We start from the raw sequence: 14,944 nt of genomic DNA, 5'->3' as shown, positions 1-14,944 counted from the left end.
CTCTTGTTAGAGAAGAGGGTTCACTATTCTGGATTCTCCACGAATGATCCACTGCGGGTTTGCCCATGGAGTCCTTCGGTGACGCATCTCTGAGAGTCTTGGTCAGAGCTGTTCTGGCATCACCACAGTGCAGGGTTGGTGCTCAGTCCTGTAACGGGCTCTGGAACATTTATGCAGGTTCCCAGGGGCTAAGGCTGGAAATCTTGAAAGAACTCATTATCTCAGAACTCATTCTGACTCCAGAAGCATTACTGGAGATTGTTCATTATTTAAAATTTTTCTATATTGGATATTTATATACTCTTTAAAAATGTTACATGAATTTTGGCCGATTGTATTTTTCATAAATGTTTCCATTTGATCAATATTTTCAAAGTTATTAGTATTCAGCCACATCTAGTGTATGTTAGCTACTCCCAAACCCACCCAGACATCAGCATCAGCTGAAGAGACCATCCTAAATGCATCCCCAGGCATTTGAGTCAGAACTCAGAGGGAAAGCTCCTCTCTCAGCCAGGGGGCTGGGAGGTTCTCCCCCTGACCCAGTGGTGATGTGCTCAGGCCAAAACCCCAGAGCATTTGCTAATCATTATTCTGATTATTCATGTTCTTCCCTGTGAATTACCAGATCATACCCTTTGCTTTTTTTCCATTATGTCTTCTTATTGATTTGCTGAGCATCTTTATATATTTTAGATATTAATCTTCTCTGTATTTATGACTTTTTAGTAAATTTTCTGCATTTACCAGTATTAGCAAAAGTAATCTGTGCTCAATATTTACATGATCAGTAACAAAATGCTTTCAAGTTGTCTTCAAAACACAGTGTAGGGTTCAGTCTTCCAGCCTGAGTGTCAGAGTTAGCACAGCCCGTTGCTCTGGTTTTCTCTGCTGTAAAGAGATGCCTCACAAAACCATTTGGGTAATTTTCAGTGGACAGCTGTATTGTTTGCAGCTGCACATTTAGAAACAGTTTGAACTCATGAATTTTATTGAACTGAGTCCCACTAACAATGGGCCTTAAAAAGCTTGTATTTATTTATTTTTAATGCCTCATAAGAAAAGTACCAGTAATAAAGCAGGCGATGAAGATTCAAGAATTATCTGTCCCCATCATGTGTCCTTCTCTTGCCTTTTGGAATTCCATGTCCTCTTTGTTTTTTACCAGCAAAACCGGTGGCAGCAAAATGTTGGGATTTGGGATGTGTAACTGGGCGCCGGTTCTGGATGTTTGACCTTCATTATTGTTGTTGTGACACACATCATTTTCTCTTGACCTAGTTATTAGGAAAAAAGTATGCAAATAACCCCGGCCACCATTGCCAGGCGACACTAGGCTCAGTGCTGCGGGTCAGCTGAGACTCTCGGGAATAATGGACCAAACTTACAAACAGCGGAGCCTCGAGCAGGTGGGTGTCGTGCGGCGTCAGGGCCAGTGCCCGAGGCAGGCCCCAGGCGTCACCTACCTTCTCCCCACGAACGCCCTGCTCCCGCCACAGAGACTCCCGTCCAGGCGTTTTCTAAGCCTTCACATGAAGTGTTCAATGTAACAAGATTTTTTCAGTCAAGAATTCAAAACTCAGAATAAAATCTCTGTTGTTTTAGTTAATAACCCAAACACAATCATAGTACTTACACACTCTATGCTTACCAAGACAATGCAACAGTATTTGCTTTATTTCATAATCTTTAATAATCTATTTCTGAGCATGATATAAACTCTTTATACCAGAGGTCAGTAAGGTATAATTAATACAAGTGGGTGGATTTCAAGACCTGAGGGTCACAAGAAAAACCCCGCGTGGAGTGAGCGCCCTGTGTTTGCTGCTGCTTCTCTGAATTGTCCCACTTCCCACGGGCTACAGCTTCCTGGTCAGAGTCAGAAGGTTCCTGGTCTGACAGAGTGGTGACAAGCATCGGGGACAGGACAACTACCTGCCAGGACCGTTCACTTCTCCTTATCTTGGGCCTGGAAGCCAAAAAAATTTGGTTCTTTATCCTAGCAAGACCAGGAACAGGATGTCTTCTGACAGGTACAATGTCTGCCTTTCACAAGGAGCGGGAACACGAGGGTGAGGGGACGACTCCGTCCAAGCAGAGCTGTTTAGACATTAGAATTTGCTTTCGCACATTTCCAAGTCCTCACAACACAATCTGGGGTGTTTAGAGACAGTTTCAATGGTATTGTACTGCAAGTCTTCGGGTCTTGCTTAAAATCTAAAATGTTTTTGCGACTCTTTCCTCAGGAGGCCACTTTTCCTCCTGAGCTACAGTTTCTTACCTACAAAATTAGAATTTTGTTCAGACAATGTTAAAATTCTGTTCCGTCTTTAATGTTTTATTAAAGTCCTTTGCTCCAGGTCATACAAACAAAAATTGGTTCAAGGAAACAAAAAATCTGCATCAATCACACCTGTGCTTTTCCTACATCTAAACACTTCCTCGAAAACTTCATTGATAATTGCATTAAATGCTGTGTCTGGGTGAAGTGGTTTCAACCAACAAAAAACCACGGTTGAACAGACACTGTTCTCAAACCCACATGGTTTTGTGATCGTTCACGGGGACATGCCCACCACAGGGCACTAATCTCCACCCAACACTCACCAGTGTAAATTAATTAAGTTTATTTGAAGAATGTCTGAGTTAATTTTACTATGATTAGATCTATAAAATAACTATATTTTTGTGTGGAATAACAAAATTCAAAATGGATTGATTTTCAAACTAGCTCACATGCACACGCACTCACTCAGAGAAGTGCACACTCCCCGTGACAGCGCAGGCGGGGAGCAGACCCGCCGTGTCCCTCAGACACATGGATGGAGACGTTCATCACTGCGGGCCTGAGGGGAGGGTCGAGCTGCTCGCACGACGGCCTGAGGCTCCTGCAGAAACTGCCTGGCGGGCAGGAAGCTGCCAGGTCACACTCCCTGCAACCCAAGATGACAGTGTTGGCGGCCGGGCGGTGGGAACGCTATGCGGGGGGCAGTTTGAAGGGCTGTCCCTGGTGCTGGGAGACGACCCCCGACAAACCTCATGCAGCGTCTCCATCTCAGAGCCTCTGTCCCGGGAAAGCTGCTCACCCACCGGAAGCATCTTTTCTCCAGGAGACTGTAGACACAGACTCTAGAAGTTCACAAAGCTTGGCAAATTCACTCCTCTGCTCAGTCTTTGTAGGGACCCACACGGGCTGATCACAGGCACGCACATATATTAGCATCTGGACCCTGGTGAGTGTTAACAGGACTATAAGATACAGAGAAATTATATAATATACAATATATATGATACAAAAAGTTATTTTATGTATTGTGTATTTAATATACTATATTAAATATAAAACACATAAAATATAATATGATATATTGTTTCTAAGAATTAAAAAGGAAACATAATATACATGATAATAGTGCATCTAGTTGTGTATTACAGTATATCATATATTTTCTTTTGCACCACCTCAGTCCGTGTGGATCCACGGTTGGGGGGTGACGGCCTCACCCTCGGTTTTCCCGATCTTGCAAAAGCAGAAGGTCACACCCGAGGTCAGGCTGGGGCCCTTGATCAAACGCGGACTGATGGCAGCTCTGTTTTAGCTCCAGCAAAACTGGTCCATGGGGATGGAACCCCCTCTAAGTGAGTGTGGCCTCTTCTCTGAGCCTTAGTGCATTGACCAGCCAAGAGGAGGTGGCCTGGAGGGAGGGAGAGGCCGACCTGAGCCCACCCGACCCCGCTAGGGTCCTCCAGGAATTGGCGGGTGTCCCCGGAGAGTGCCCACCTCAGCCCTCACCTCAGCGGGGATGGGGAGATGGATGTATGAACGAATAACACAGAGAAGAAGGAAAACAGAAGTGAGGATGTGTAAGGTGCTGGGAAAGGCCGTGAAGAATGAGCTCTGTGCTTGCAGGACAGGTCAGGCCTGGCTCAGTCTGCATTTCCTGTTCTCACCTTCACACCCACCCTCTTCCTTGGGTGACTTTTCACCAAACAGATGCTTACTAAACACCCACTTTGTGCACTAAGAATTCAGAGTGCAGCAAAAATGACATTCACCATCTTTTTCTCTAACAGAAGCAGTAAGCACAGATGTAACCAAGGTCACGACTGACCGTTGGACGTAAAATCGTCTTGGACTTAGAGAACCACTCGAGAGCGTGTTACTGGGCAAGCTGGTCGAGAAAGTCCCTTTTGATGAGGCAACACCTGACTTAGGACTGCAGGCTGGGCAGCCAAGGACAAGAACATCCTGGCAGAAGAAATAAGAAAGCCTCAAAGGGGCGAAGACTTCCGAGACAGGAGCAGAGGGAGGCCGCGTGGTCGGGGTGCACAGGGAGCCAAGGTGAGAGCCGGACCCACAGCGGCGCACACAGGGCTTACGGGCCGAGCGAGAAAGGGAAGTCCTGGTTTCCTTCCGTGTGTAATGGGCACCATGTGGAAGACTTGGAGCCATGCAGTGATGTAATCTAAATTCTGTTTTTGGGTGGTTACTCCAGTCTTGGGTGGAGAGCGGAGTACGGACTGGCAAAGGGACACCCCAGAGCTCCTGCAGGGGTTCCTGCAAGTTTGATGCTGACTTGATCCTGGGAGGTGGCGGAGAGAGGAAGTGGGTGGATCCGAAATCCGTTCCAGAGAGGGAGCTATCAGGACATTAGGAAGCTCTGGATGTGCTGTGTGAGGAAAGAGAGGCGTCAAGGAGGAGTGGTGCACTTTTAGTTTGAGAAATTTGGAGCGTGGCAGGGTAACAAAATGAGATAGGGAATTTCTGGAAGGAAAGTTTGGGATAACGGGAACCAAGAACTCGAAGCTGGGGACTTCCCTGGTGGAGCAGTGGTTAAGAATCCGCCTGCCAATGCAGAGACACGGGTTTGAGCCCTGGTCTGGGAAGATCCCACATGCCGTGGAGCAACTAAGCCCGTGCGCCACAGCTACTGAGCCTGCGCTCTAGAGCCTGTGAGACACAACTACTGAGCCCACGTGCCACAGCTACTGAAGCCCACGTGCCTAGAGCCCGTGCTCTGCAACAAGAGAAGCCACCGCAATGAGAAGCCCGCGTACCACAACGAAGACCCAACGCTGCCAAAAATAAATAAATAAGTAAATAAATTTTTTTAATTAAAAAAAAAAAAGAACTGGAACCTAGACACACGAGGGTGCAGAGCGTTTAGTCCCTTGGGGACCATGGTGGAGGGATTGTTGGCTGTACTCTGAGATCCGGTGCTGGTGGACAGAGAAAGAGGCAGGACGGCACTGACACCCCAGCTGCCCTCTGGTCCTCTCCTCCCTGGATGAGCTGCTGGGGGTGAGCAGACAGGTTCACGTGAGTCTACCTGTGGGACTTCAAGGTGTAACCCTGTTACTGGACACAATTACCACGGCCTCTGACAACACGATTAGTCTCTGTCAGCACTAATCGACAGTCAGCATCTAGCTGGTAAATAACAAAATTTAATTAATACTCTAGAGGGCTGGGAAAACTCGATTTCCACAGTTCTCTGTCCTTTTGTGCGAACACAATTCTATTTCCTGTGCTATTTAGGATTTCTGATAACATGTAAAGTCACCAAATGAAATTTAAAAATAAACAAAGTGAATTGTGAAAGTCTTGTGGTGGGATTTTTTGTCTAAATCCTAGAACTCACCTTTCTCTCCCGGGTCAACTGGAAAACCCTAAGTACAGGTGACTCTGCCGTAGCGGATGGAAATGTGAGCTTTACGGCTGGGAGGACCTCAGGGCCTCCTGCATCTCTCTGAGAACTCAGGACCTCCTCCATCCTGGCGCCTGTGCCCACCTGCAAGTGAGGGTGCTGAGGGAATTGGGTGCCTCAGACGGCTCACCTGCTGCTGGTCCAGGGGCGGGAGGCGTCCCAGCCTCCAGAACGCCCCGTCCTCTTCCTTCTGGAAGGCTGAGGCTGCTTCCCCTGATGAAAGCGTGAGGGAGTAACAGGCACAAGTACCATCTGATAAATGTCCCTTCCTGGGAAGAGGAAACAAACACAGAATTTAGTCTCTAGCGATCAGGCAGGGCTCCTGTTGTTTACGAGCTCGGGTTACTCCCCAGCCCCCCTGAGATCTGTAGGGGGAGGACACCCTTGGCTGAGAAACCTGCTGGAAGTCAGCACAGCCCCCTTGTCCTTTCAGTCGACACCAAAAGCCCCCAGGCCCCGTGACAACGATGCAACTATTCGCTGTGACACCAGCGTCACACCCACGACGGTCAGGTGTGGACACTGGCCACCCGCTGGCCTGGCCACGTAGAGGAGGGGGACCGTCATCACAAGCATCCTAGGAGGCTGAGGGATTTCGCTCTGAAATGAGGCCCGGTCCTGGAACACGGACCAGTGAGGTCTCGCGTTTGCTCCTGGCCCCACGAGAGCGCTGGGAGGGGACGGAGGGCGGCACGTGGCCTCTGAGCACCCAGGCTCCTGCAGGGCAGATCCTCGTCAAAGCCACTTCCCCGGGAGCCTCCATTTCCTGGCAGAGGTGGCAATGGAAGCAGGCGTGGGTCCAGAGGAGGCGCGTGTCCAAGCAGCGGGGCAGAGTCTTCCGGCCTCAGTCTCCTCCATGTAAACGACCGCGCTATCTGCACCATGTTCATGATGACATTGTCACCAACATCACACAGTGCAGGGCTCAAGAAGCTCTCCAACATCAACAGAGGTCCATCCACCTCACTACAAATAACTCGATTTCATTTCTTTTCATGGCTGAGTAATATTCCATTGTATATATGTGCCACATCTTCTTTATCCATTCATCTGTCGATGGACACTTAGGTTGCTTCCATGTCATGGCTATTGTAAATAGTGCTGCAGTGAACATTCTGGTACATGTCTCTTTCTGAATTATGGTTTTCTCAGGGTATATGCCCAGTAGTGGGATTGCTGGGTCATATGGTAGTTTTATTTTTAGTTTTTTAAGGAACTTCCATACTGTTCTCCATAGTGGCTGCATCAATTTACATTCCCACCAACAGTGTAGGAGGGTTTGCTTTTCTCCACATCCTCTCCAGCAAGGAAATACAGATTTTATTTTCATTTTACCCTCAGATATACATGGGCCCCCAGACCCCTAGCAGCTCAGTCGTGCAGCTCTGGTGAGGGATGCGAAAGGCCAGGCCTGAGTTGGGCTCGGTTGCTGATGAGATGCTTGGGTCCCACTTCTTCTCCGGAAGCCAGTGCCTCTTCCTGCACTGCTGGGAGGACTGACGATCTTTAAGGACCAAACCTTTGCTGTGTCCCTTACAACATGCAAATCAAAATAAACCAAAACTGGAAGCACATTCCTGATAACCGGCAGGGTTGTGTAGCTATTTTGCTAGCAGCCATTCAGTGACAAGATGGGCATGTAAGTAGGGTTGACGATTTATTGTGAGATTCATTCTTGTGAAAAGAGGCAAATTAACTTTGTGAGATTCATAGAGAGGCCAAGCAAATTGAGTTTTTGTTTGAAACTAATACTACTCTTCGTTTTGAAGTGATGAAGTGTTTTTTTACAATCTTGCTTTACTTTGATAGCAACTAAAAGACGTCCAACTTTTAAAAATTTATAACATCTTTTCATGGTGTGGGATTAGCTCCTCCTGCATTTGGATTGTTTATGCTGTGGAAATGGAAATTTTTGCACATGGAAGGATTTGAGAAAACCCCATAAATACACGATAGGGTTTATTTATGTTGGTGCCTGGGGATGCACAATGATGTGTTTACATTAAGTTTATAGTCATTTACAATAAAACACAACAATTGTTTCAATGGATCTGTGGGCGGTGGCAACGTAAGGGAAATAGATTGTGTCCTATGTGCCTGTAGCCTTAGAACCAGGGACCCCCGGGGAGCTTGCTGGCTCTCCAGGTGGCACCTGCTCTGCTGGTTCTCTGGCAGTGACGCTCTGGGCGTCTGGGGATCCCAGCCCGCCATTGCCCGCTGCTCTGCACTTCATGTGGCCGCTCTCATCACCCTGTGCTTGTCCAGCTTGACGAGCAGACGATGTGAAAGCTGGACCATCTTCTTCTCTCTCCCCAGACACTTCCAAACGGTCCAACAAACACAATTTTTAGGAGACTGTATTACCCCACAGGTGTTGCTCTACTAACCTGGAAAAAACAGTCCTGCAGGATGTAAACATCAAGGTACTTTTGGTTACTGGTGACAGAATAATTAAGCGGCCTTATTTTATTTGCTGGAAAGGAAAGAGTCTATTCAGGGACTCTGTCATCTCGCTCTGCTCTGGCCCAGTTCTCTTCTAACAAAAACCTTTTTCTCTGTTACCACCTCCATGTTTGTGTCACCAAACTAAGAGAGAGAGAGAGGTTCCCTTTTGATGCGTGTGCATCCCCCGAGGGGCACAGGTACCCTGGTCATTTCCACGTCAAAGGGATGGAGGCTCCCTTGGGTCCACATGGCAGAACCCGCGGCCTGGGGGGCTCAGCGGGTCAAGTAGTCTCCACAGATCTCCATGGATGGGCTGGAGCAGTGGGAGGGGGCCCCGCCCCTGGCAGAGACAAAGCAGGCACGGGTCTCATTTGCTCCTGGGCTGAGAGCCTCTGCACGGCACTCACTGCACAGGGACGCGGGCGGAAGGCGTTCGGCGTGGTCCCCACTACAGCCGGCAGGAGGGCACTGTCTCTCCCAGTTTACAAAGGTGGGAGAGGCACATGGAGCTAAGATAACTGGCTCTCGCTGCACACCGAGGAGGTGGACGGGCCAGGGGTTGGTCCAGGGTCCGGGCTCTTAACCGTAACGTCTGAATTTGGGGTAGCAATACAATTTCCACTCAAGTTAGGAAAACTTGAGACTAAAATAGGGCCCAAGTAATAATTACACTGGAACCACAGGTAAATCCAGCCAAACTGGGTCCCACCTTCAGTCTCAACAGTATTTCCGTGAACGCATAGAAGACCTTCAACCCAGGCGTCTGCTTGGTCACCAGAGCACTGGCCATTGAGGCCCCGTTTGTCACTTAGGGAGGCCTGGATCCCAAAGAGCTGGGCACCCAGGAATGTCCACACCCAGATGTCTAGAAAACCTCCGGGTGGCCTCTCTAGTGCCACATCACTAACTTTTAGAAAAGATAATCCAGTACAATATTCATTTTTCTGAGTCAGGAGGGAAAACAAATAAAGCTACTCATGTCTGTTTGCTTGTTTGTTTTCCCCTTGTAAACACGAATGCTTAAATCTCTGATGATGATCAAGGTTTTTAAGATAAATGAGCAATTCATTTTGTAAGCTGACTAGAGCTATTTATTTTAAAATGAGCTCCTGTTTTCTTTTTCACCAGGTTTTTGGAATTTCACAGTTGAATGATTATACTTTCCTGAACCATTTATATCCTCCTCCTCTTCACAGGTTAGTGACCCCTCTGAATGTCAGCCCTGCTGAAATCACATTAGCGGCCTGATTATCACCTTTTTCAGATCATTAATAACTCGATTAAGACTATTTGGAGGCCCTAAACCCGACTCCTAGGGCACTTCTGGGCAAACGTCCTCCAACTCAGAACATCTCCATTTATCAACTCTCCGAATTTGGTCTTCCAGTGAATTCTCCCTTCCAAGGAGTGGGCAGCATTACGGTCAGATGCACAGACACACATGATGTTTTCCCGTCGGCACCCTTCTCTGAAATTCTCTATCTCCCTGAGCGTGGTAACTTTACATGATTTAATCCTTTATTTTTCTTTTTAATTTGTAGGTAGGAAGAAAGTTTGCTAGAGGCATGGTATACATCTCAGCACCCTCAGCTCCTTCTGCTTTCCTGCAGTCAGGGAAGGAGTGCCTTTTCTCCGGGACAGTCACCTGCTCAGAGGCCATCTCAGGGACACAGTGGGGAGGGGGGGACACAGTGGGGAGGGGGGCCACAGGCTTCTCCGTCTCTGACTCCCTGCACACACTGGCAGCGCCTCCACTCAGCTGTCAGCACAGCACCTCTGATAAAAATCTGGTGTTTGGCTGGAGTTCAGGGTGTCTCCCCAAAGGACCAGCCCATCAATGGGACTTCATGCCTGCATCCCAGCATCCTTTAAGGACAATATGTTACCAAAATTAAACAAAAACAAAACTCTTCCCTGTGTGAAAATTATGACCTCAGGAAGTAGAGGGAAGTGTAAAACACAAACATCTAAAGTTAAAGCTTTATAATCCATACAAATATTTTGAATTTGGTCATTTTGGTTGTGTACTGTTGCCACTCCACTTATCGGGTATTTATTGATATTATTTAGCAACGTAATATGGTGCTAAATAGTGTTGGCTCAGCAATACCAGAAATAAAATTACACACGTTAATGAGTAACAAGAAGTATGAAAAATAGCTTTTAAAGCACTTTTGGTAAAAACTGAGAGCCACTGCCGGTTTCTGTCCTGCTCTGTTGCTCTGTTGTCGTGTTTCCCAAATGGTACCTGAGGGCAGAGCCAGGGCTCACACCCCTCGGCTCCGACCCAGCACCGTCCCTGCTCTGTGCGCATCAGGGCTCTGGGGTCTCTCTTCCTTCTGTTCCCTGACTCCACTCTCCTCCTCTTCCTTCCTGCCCATCAACATCCCAGACTGTGCAAGACGCATCCCTTCTGTTTGTGTCACATAAACTGTGTGCTCGAGGTCTGTGGTGTATACTTAATAAGGCGATTGCTTCATCAGGGCCATCCTCACCCGGAGCTGGTCCACAGGACATCCTACAGCCAAAGCAGTTTGGGGCCGCTACCACCTTTGCACTAAGGCATCTGCCATTCTACCCACCACTGCTTTGTACGTGGTTGGTTTTTACTTGTTTTTGTTTCACTATCAGTGGCAATATCAACACAGTAGAAAAAACATATCCAAGTATTATTTTGAAAATAGTTTGGCTTCAGGAATCCCTTAAAAGTGTTTCAGGGACCTCAGGACCCTCGGATGTAGCCCTGCAATTTGGGAACCACTGTATTCAATGTTATGTTAAAGAAGTATCATATTTTTAATGTGTTGGTACATTCTTTTGCAAATATTTAATTTTTTGCATCATTATTACTAAATAAAAGTGATTTGTAGTCATTTTGTTTCATTCTTTGTTTCTGGAATCAATGTTTTACTCTCAATAAAGATAATCTGGAAGTTTCCCTTTTTTTCCTGTGCTCCAAAATAATTTAGGTAGCATTGGGATAATCAGATTTATAAAGTTTAATGGAATTTGCCTGTTAGACTACCTGGGTATTTTGCTTTCTATAGGAGGATTCTTTATTAACTCAATTTCTTCTAAGGCTATTGGTTTCTAGTTTATGACTCTACCATGGTCAAATTTGTAAATCTATAAAATGAAGTTTTTAATTCCTTCTGGTGTTTACATTTTATATGCATAAAGTTGCACAAAGTGTTACCTTGCACTTTAAAATTTTCTTCTGATCTGTGGTTATTTTTCTCTTGTCATTTCTAATTTAATCCATTTGTCTTTCTCCTATTGTCTTGATTAAGTTAGCTTATAATTTTTGCCTATTTTGTTGATTTTTTCACAAAGATGTATTTCTGATTTATTCTGCTCTTTGTGTTGTAATTCATTAATTTCTTCCTTGATCTTTACTTTTTCCTGACTTGTGCTTTCTTTTTTATTTTAGGAGAGAAAATGTAATACAAGGAATTGGTTAAGTCGTATTAGACAAGTAGAAAAGCAGACAGTGAGCTATCAGAGGCAGTAACTGCAGGAAACAGATACACCCCGAGGAGTGGGAAGACAGGGGAAGAAGTCGGGGCTCTTAGAAACGGGGACCCAGACTCCTGAGGGGGCACGCCTGTGGTAGGTGCTGGTATATCCAGGGGCCCATGATGAGCTGGTTCCGGGGATGTGGAAAACCTGGAAATTGGAACCAGTTGCTACTGACACCTGCCTGCTCTATTCCGACCCTTCCTTTTAGTTGTTACGTTTTGAATCTTTTGATTTAGGAATGTCTCTTACATACAAATTAGTGCTGAATTTTGCTCTGTTAGTCAATGTAAAATCTTTCACTAAGTGCACTGAGCACATTTACATTTACTGATCTTGGCATTTTAATCTCAGTTTTGTCATCTGTTTTGTGTTGTATTTATGTGTCCACCAGGCTTTGAGATGGTCTCTCTCTGTTCTCCCCACTTAAGACATGTCGTTTGGTTTACAGAGAAGTTTGTATTTCTGTTGTATAGTTTTGCTTTATCCCAGTACTTTTATTTAACATTGTCCAATCCTCTTTATTTTGAATGTTGGTTCTCCCACTTCCCCCTTCCTAGCATTTAATTTGAAGTAACATCTTTTTACCAGAATTCAGTGTCTCTCAGGCAATTGACAAGTTTTTTTCTAACTTTTCACATTCTCTTTCAATTCTGCCCCCTCCCTTTTTAAAATGTTCTCTATATTATCCTTTATTTTAGAAATATGTATCCACTGCCTATAGAATTTGCTCCCACATTTATTTGCTTTTATTGTTTTAGAAGATGCCTTTCCAGTCTTCTGGCTTCTTTTGTTCTATTAAAAAGTTAACTATCCATCTCAGTTTCTGCTTTTATAAAATGGAATAGGTCTTTTCTTTCCTAGGCTGTTTTTAAGATTTTCTGCTTGTCTTTTTATCTTTCTGTGTTGGAATATTATTTTGATGTGCCTTCTTTTTTGTTTATTCTTGTATGCTTATTCTGACTGGGGTTTATGGGATTCTTGAATCTGTGGCTTGACGTCTTTCATCAGTTTGGAGGAATTTTCATCTTTTCAATGATTGCTTCTCTCCATCCATCCCTCCTGCCCTTCCAGAACCCAGATTACAAATACAGCAGGGCTTGCACTTTGTTCCACAACCTCTTATGCTTTTTGTTCTTATGTAGTCTCTCCTGCATTCTCTCTGTGCTTTGTTCTGAGTATTACCTCTTTACTGTCTACTTCACTAATTATCACTTCTAGTTAGTTTACTGAGTTACTGATTTCAGCTATTGATTTTTTAATTCTAGAATTTCCAATAGTCTTTTTTTTTTTTTTTTTTTTTTATTTATTTATTTTTGGCTGTGTTGGGTCTTCATTTCTGTGCAAGGGCTTTCTCTAGTTGTGGCAAGCGGGGGCCACTCTTCATCGCAGTGCGCGGGCCTCTCACTATCGTGGCCTCTCCTGTTGCGGAGCACAGGCTCCAGACGCGCAGGCTCAGTAGTTGTGGCTCACGGGCCCAGTTGCTCTGAGGCATGTGGGATCCTCCCAGACCAGGGCTCGAACCCGTGTCCCCCGCATTAGCAGGCAGACTCTCAACCACTGCGCCACCAGGGAAGCCCCTCCAATAGTCTTTTCAAGCTTCCAATTCTCTTCTAAAATTTTTATTTTACAATTTCTAGCACATACTAATCACAGGTATTTTGTTTCATTAATTCCTACTGTGATATCTGGACCTCCTTTAGGAGGTATTCTGGCGGAGATCATCCCTCAGGATCCAGGACACCTGCAGCCCTGTTCGTCCAGCCAGTGAAGAAGGATCCTGCTGCTGCCTCTGTGGCTGCTGGACAATGCCAGGCCAGCAGGCAGTCAGCCAACAACCATGGAACCTCATGATGTGGAGTCCTGAGCAGCTGCCTGGCATAACTCAGCCCCTTCATTACGACGTGTTGAATTTATCGAATGTTTGCTGCATACCTGTCTCTGACCCACCTAGGCCATTAACTGGGGTCGACAGCCAATAGGGCCCTTCCCCCATCCCTGCTGAACTCAGAGGAGTGTCCCCTGCAGGCACATGTCAGAGTTACGTGGCAGCTTCAGTCTCTGGAAGGAGCTCACAGAGCAAGCACCCTGGTGTTCTGGGACTCTGTGCTCTGAGTGGGGTAGATGTATCAGGTTATCCATGCGCCTTTATTGTGAGAGGACCTACCTCCCTGTGTCCAGCATGCTCACAGGCTGTGTGCTGCCCCTGGACAGACCCCTAGTGAGGAGTGAGGAGTGCGGTGTGTGGAAGGTTGCCTGGCCTCTCCCGCCCAGGGCAGTGGTGACAGAGCCCAGTGTTTCCCTGAGAGAAATCAGGGGGCAGAAGACCACTGACACTCCACAGAGCAATGGCAACTCTCTCAAGTGCCCCATAAAACATTTTGTTGTTCATTCCTCCTGCTAATGCTTGAAGGTGGTACTGCAACTATGTGCCAAGGGGTCATTTACGACGTCCAGTAGCCCCTGGAGGTCCACACGGCTGGTTGCACTGGTGCCCGGACTCCCCTCGCAGAGTCAGGGACCTGCTTCCTTCCCAGTCACCAAAGAGAAGTGATGGTCCACACGGCACCCTCACGGCTGCCTGTCTGACTCAGACCCCAGCCTTCCTGTGTCTGAAGAACACAATTTTTGCATTTGTACAACCTTTTAAAGAAGGTCTTTTTTAGAAGACTCATTTCCCCTTATTTAGATGTGTCTGCAGCCTGTTCCATAATTAAACATTGAAAGCCCCCTCATTTCCATGGACATAAATGTCTTAAGAGGATGCAGCTGTGTCATTCTTGGCATCTTTCAAAGAAAATACACAGATTAGGAAGTGCAGAAAGAGGGGCTCGCTGCTTTCAGCAGTTCCTCACAGCTGCCCGTCTTCGGCTTTCTTCCCCAGCTCGAATCAGTGATGTTCCAGCCTTCCCAGTGCAAGAGGGGACCTGCCTGTCCCAGAGCCGAGCCTCCCTTGCAGAGTCCTGGCTGGGAGGTCTGACGTTAAGTAGGCATGAGATTGTCCAGGCCCCGAGGGATGAGGAGACATAAATTCCTTGCTTTGACTCGTTAGGAGGTTGGCTTTGGCAATTCTAATCTATTCTTCACGAAGGGAACCCAGATAAGATAAGAGGATATATGGTTCTCCCTCTGTATTTGTGGGTCATTGGTTCCAGTAGTCTCCCTCCCCCCCGTGCCACCCCATACCAAAATCCATGGATGCTCAAGTCCCTTATAGAAAACGGTGCAGTATTTACATATAACCTACGCACAATCCTCCCATCTTCCCCCGCACC

The sequence above is a fragment of the Balaenoptera physalus genome (genome assembly GCF_965194825.1).
Source record: "Balaenoptera physalus genome assembly, chromosome: 6".
Taxonomy (NCBI): domain Eukaryota; kingdom Metazoa; phylum Chordata; class Mammalia; order Artiodactyla; family Balaenopteridae; genus Balaenoptera; species Balaenoptera physalus.
Note: the sequence above shows the minus strand (reverse complement) of the source record.